Here is a 6,127-nt window from a genome sequence, read left to right as displayed (position 1 = left end):
GACACCGCCACCATTTTAATTAAAATTCGGGACTTATTTTTCTGAGTTTTTGGACAAACCAGGTTGGCAGCACAAACAGTGGATTTTTTTTCCACTCTCGATGAAATGCTACAAGCCGAACTGAACACTGTCATGGCTTTTCCTGATCTGGCAAATATCAAAACCCTGTTTAAGCAAGGTCAGCTCCCTCCATACATTGAAGATCTGATGGACTTCCTTTTTGAAGCTGAACTGTATGATTCCTGCCTGAATACATCCAGTGTGATCACCCTGTCTGCCCCAGCTGTCACGCCTCCCCAGGTGGTCCCATTGACCATGACCATTCTGCAGGCCGCATCAGTTTCACAGCGCTCTCCAACCCAGAAATTGGCCAAGCTGAGACAGCCTGGAGGGCCGCTCATGTGACCATTCGCTGCACCGACGCTGGTCGCACCCACACCGGCTCTACAAATGCTTAATGCACCACAGTTACAGCCAACGGCACCCACAACTGCTCCGCCTACGGTAACAGAAGCTGTCATGCTGCCTGACGTCCCTGCTCCCACAGGGCCATCAGGAGAAGACAAGTCACCACAGCAGCTGGCGACACCTGCTCAGTCCTCACCAGTGTGCCAGCTCCAGAAAACTCCAGCAATGACACCACTGCATTCTTTAGGACCAATCACAACAGTGGCATTGGCCAAGGATGTCATGGCGTGCACACCCTCACAGATCCCAGCAGCAGCGCCAGACGAAACAATCCCAGTGCGCACTTCGCCACAAACAGCAGCAGCACTGGCTGAATGTTTTTCTTCTTTGTCCGGCCCCAATGACTTCTGGGATAGGCTCCAGCCCCCTGCGACCCTTAACTGGAATAAGTGGGTTGAGAAGATGAATAAATAAATTATTTTCTTGTGCACTTGATTTCAGTGTGGGAGGTTCTCAGTTCAAACCCCACCCCTACCAAATTTCTTCATGTAATGTAGAATTGTCATGCCCCGCCCTGATCTAGGCTCCTATAGTTCATCTCCATCTTCCCCAGCTTTGTTTGATTGTTATTTTCATCATGTGTTTATTCTATGTTCTGTTTTTGCTTTGTCACTTTCTTTCTTTGTTACTTTTATTCTTCAGCCATGTTTCAGTTCTGTTCTAGTTTTGTTCAGCCAGTCTGTGTTTTCATTGTTTATCATCTGTCTATTTTTGCTGTTAACATTTCTGTTTTCTGTAGTACCTTAATGTCAGGTTATGTTTCAGTCTCTGTTTTACTTATTGTTCTATTTCTCAGTTGGTTCAGTTTAGTGTTGTCTTAGTGTTTAATTCCTATTATTTTCTGATCAGTTTTTATGTCGTTTTTCTTCTGTGTTTATCTTTTAGAGCAGCCCAGAGCATTTTGGTCAAATGAACAAGGTACCAATATGAGTACAGGATCATGCACTGTGTAACCAAGCATATACAGGTATTAATGTCTGGCGGGAAGCCCCTGCTGCTTTTGGCCCCTGAGACCCTGAAGAAGGGGCAAAAAAATGTGCTGGGTCAAACATTGTGGGTACCACATAAAACCAAGTTTTTCAAAATGGGCATACTTCACAGACTTTTGAATAGGCCCTGCCAGACATATTGTCCTCTGCGTAAGGGTCGCCAGACCCCCTCGAAGGGGTCCCTAAATATGGGCTGGATTAAACATTGAAGGTACCACACAAAACCAAGTTTAAATGAACAATTACACTCCACTAAGTATAAAATGACCAATGCCAGACAAATTGTCAGCTGCTTTGGCCCTGCCAGACACCCCCAAATTTGGACAGTTTTACAGCAGTGATTGAATTTAGCTAGGTTAAACCTTAAAAATACCACCAAAAAGTAATGTCAATTGAAAAGGTAGTTCACACAAAACTCAGAATGACTTTTGCCAGACGGATTGTCCTCTGCATAAAGGTCACCAGACCCCCTCGAAGGGGTCCCTAAATATGGGCTAGATGAAACATTGAAGGTACTACATGAAACCAAGTTTAAATGAACAATTACACTCCACTAAGTATAAAATGACCAATGCCAGACAAATTGTCTGCCGCTTTGGCCCTGCCAGACACCCCCCAAAATTGGACAGTTTTACAGCAGTGGTCTCTGCTGGCTTTGTTCAGTAAGAAATCTGATAGGTTGCAGAATACGTGTAGTAGGCCTGGGCTGCACATGGTTATTTCTATGTTTAAGGAGGTTAGAATTTGAAAGCTGCAATTTTAATGAACGTATTATTATGTGCCCTACAGTATTATAATATAGGCCTAGGTTATTTTTGCCCCACTGAAACACTGATACCCATGAATAAGGCATACACCCACCTGTACCTCTTGTATCACATAGGTGAACTACATCATGAATAAAAGATTGAAGATGGGCCCACTTGATATGATACAGGATTTATTTTATATTTTTGCTCTGCACTTCCCCTTTAACATTTCCAACTGAGACAGCCACATGAGCCACATTAGACATAAAATGTTTGGCTTAATGATCAGGATGAAGGAAACAAAAATGTTTAAGGAATGGTTGAGGATTCAGAACAGACAATATTGGAGGACACGAATCAGAGGATGATTTAAAATTGTTCATGTAGTTTTCAAGGAGATATTTTATTTGAAAACTGTATGTGGTTAATACTGGCGTATATATACACATTGCTACTTAAGGTTCAAATGAAAATTTGGCAAATCAACTTTTCTTTATATTCAGGTACTAAATGTAGGTCCTGTGGATAAGCCCATGATGAACTCTGTGTTATGTGCAGACGCAGGTTGAGGAGTGGACCAACGTCTGACCGAACCCAGCGCTAAATAACCAGAAAGCGGTTCCACAAACAAAATGATTTTATTTCCCCTCCTGTACAATACTTGGTGTACAACATAAATATTTGGTTTGTCTGGCGGAGTGAAGGACGGCGCGCTCTCCAGCGCCCAAATGGATCGAAGCCCGGCGCTTCTGGACTCAGATTCACCGCCAAACACCCCCCAGGTGGACACGACAAACTGACTCTGTGAAGGATGGAAAAGGTGAGGTAAGTCAACAGAGCTACAACAAATATCCTTCAGAGGCACACACTATCAGCAACACATTCAGGTCTGAATTTAAGCTTTATGTAAATGAGCAGCTTCTCACAACAGGTGGAGGATCATCAGTCCGTACGCCACAGCAGTGAGAAGCAAACTGCACAATTCTTATCAATGTTCAAATATACTGCGTAACAAAATGCCAAATTACTGTTAACGATCATTCAGACAATAATCACCTCTGATGTGTGCTGACAGCATGTGTCCCTCACCCGTCCTCCTTCACAGGCACGATGTGTCAAACCCTGGCGCGGTCCTCAGCGTCTCACAAACGAATGTCACAAGGTTGAGTTCCCAGCAATTCTGCTTGAATCACACATGGCTTAAATGCAGAACGCCATCTCATTATCTGCTTCAGCTGAAAGTCTTTAAGTTTGCACGTGAGCATCATCCACAGGTGCTGCGAGTCAGTAGGCCTGCACGTGACCATCCTCCACAGGTGCAGCTAATAATGCTGATGAGGGTGAAGGACTCTTCTGCCAGCACCGTCTCCACAGACAAAAACCAGTTTGCATACCACCTGGAGAGCAAAGAAAAGAAAACAACACAAAAACATCCAGCCAAACCCCCCAACACACAACACTCTGAGCATATCACTACTCTCACTGATCTAGAAACATCTCATCAGCAGGTATTTATCACCGGAACATTTAAAAAAAAAAAAAAAAATAGTGTGATTAAAATTAGGCACAAAAAATAAATACTCTCATTCAATGACTGTTAGCCACCCCAAGACAACAGCTTAGTGTGTTGCACAATTTATATTGTGTGACCACTCCAGTGTGTTCCAAACAGCCAGGCACTCCAGGGATCCCACCCTTCTGAACAGAGGTGTCGATATAGCTGTTCTTCAGAAGGAACTCCGTTAGTCATCGTGACAAGATGCTAAAGAAAATCTTGCCTTCAATTCTTAGCAGCGAGATGGTTCTGAACTGACTGATGTTCTTGGCGTTGTCTTCCTTGGGGATCCACACACCCTCTGCGCATCTCCATTGGTCTGCAACTTTTCCTCTGCGCCAGATCACCCTGAGGATTTTCCAAAGGTGACGAAGGAGTTGCGGGCAGCGATTGTACATGGTGTATGAAACACCGCTGGGGCCTGGGACTGAAGCTGTTCTGGCTCCCTTCACCGCCTCCTGAACCTCTGTCCAGCTGGGCTCCCTCAATACAAAGTCCTCTGTTGGAGGTTGTGGGCTTATGAGGGCCCTCTGTGGCCCAAGCTCCTTGTCTCTCTCTGGGTCGCTCAGGGTGTTATGCAGAAAGGAGTTTACATCCTCAGTTGAGCACAGGAGGCTGCCACTACGCTTGTCCCCCAGCAGCTTCTTGGTGAAGGTGAAAGGGTTGGAGATGAAAGCGGCACGCTTCCTCGCTCTTTCCTTCCCCTGCCTTTGGTGCCACTCTGCCCAGCGCAGCGTCATGAGCTTCTTCCTCAAGATATTGCGAAGCTCAACAAGTGGTTGCTTTTCTTCTTCGCTAGCCACCTTGTGCTGTTTTTTGAGGCTTCTAAGTTCTTGACGCAGTTTGTGAATCTGGGTGGCTCTATGGTTCATTGTGTAGTTGGACTTGGTGTTCCTGCTCTCAATGTGGCCAAACCTCTTGGCCGCATAGCTGACTATGATCGCTGTCATAGTCTCCAGCCGCCGGTCCACGCCCGTTGGCTGTGATTTCCAGGATCTGGCTCACGTCGGTGTCAAACTGTGACCACACTGCCTGGCTGTTAGCTGAAGGCCACTTGATCTGCTTCTGTTGGACTGTTCCGCAGGGATTGGGGGGCTCTACTGCTTGATATTACTTATCAGTGGTACTTTTGAGGTTTAACCTAGCTAAATTCATCCACTGATGTAAAAACTGTCCAAATTTGGGGGTGTCTGACAGGGCCAAAGCAGCAGACAATTTGTCTGGCATTGGTCATTTTATACTTAGTGGAGTGTAATTATTCATTTAAACTTGGTTTTGTGTGGTACCTTCAATGTTTAATCCAGCCCATATTTAGGGACCCCTTCGAGGGGGTCTGGCGACCCTTACGCAGAGGACAATATGTCTGGCAGGGCCTATTCAAAAGTCTGTGAAGTATGCCCATTTTGAAAAACTTGGTTTTATGTGGTACCCACAATGTTTGACCCAGCACATTTTTTTGCCCCTTCTTCAGGGTCTCAGGGGCCAAAAGCAGCAGGGGCTTCCTGCCAGACATTAATACCTGTATATGTTTGGTTACACAGTGCATGATCCTGTACTCAGATATATTGGTACCTTGTTTGTTTGACCAAAATGCTCTGGGCTGTCTATTTTGGTTTGCTTTGCTGTCCTGTTTGAGTTTGTATTGTTCTTTAGTTGTCATGTCAGTAATTCTCTTCACTGCTCACTTGCACCTGCCTGTCATCCTGTCTTCACCTGCACTCCTCTCAGGTCTCTTGTATTCATGCCCAGTTTCATTTGTATCACAGTCTTCTTCTGCTCACTGAACTCTCTTGTTCTGCACCTGCACTTTCTCATCACTGTTGGCCACGCCCCATTTGTCTGTCATTTCCTTGCCCACTTGTCACTGCCTTTTTGCCTGTCTTTTTCCCTCTTAGATTCACCTGTCCCCTTTCCAGGTCCTTCCTCCACCACGTGCACCTCGTTATCCAGTTACCATCTGTTCTTATTTAAACTTCTTCAGTTCACTTCCTCCCTGCTCGTTTCTTGATGTTCATCACTTACCAGCACCTCGTCTCTGTCCTGTTTATGCAAAGCCGTGTTTTTGACTCTGCTCTGTGTACCAGATCCTGCTGTTTGCCTCAGCCCTGATAACTCTGTTCACTCGTGTACTGACCCTGCTTGTTTTTGACCATGTCCTCTGTCTTGTCCCTGCCTGGTACTTTTGCTCCGCGGACTGCCTTCCTGTTACCGAACTCAGGCCTGAATTAAAAACCATCCTTTTTACTCATACATCCTGTTTGTGAGCATGCATTTGTGTCCAGCCTCTATCTGTGCCTCGCCTCCGCTCAGCCTGATAAATTGCATCAGGAAGAGCATCCAGTGTAAAACTTTTGCCAGTTCAACAT

This window comes from Thalassophryne amazonica, chromosome 13 (genome assembly GCF_902500255.1).
Source record: "Thalassophryne amazonica chromosome 13, fThaAma1.1, whole genome shotgun sequence".
NCBI classification, from domain to species: domain Eukaryota; kingdom Metazoa; phylum Chordata; class Actinopteri; order Batrachoidiformes; family Batrachoididae; genus Thalassophryne; species Thalassophryne amazonica.
This window is presented reverse-complemented; position numbering follows the sequence as displayed.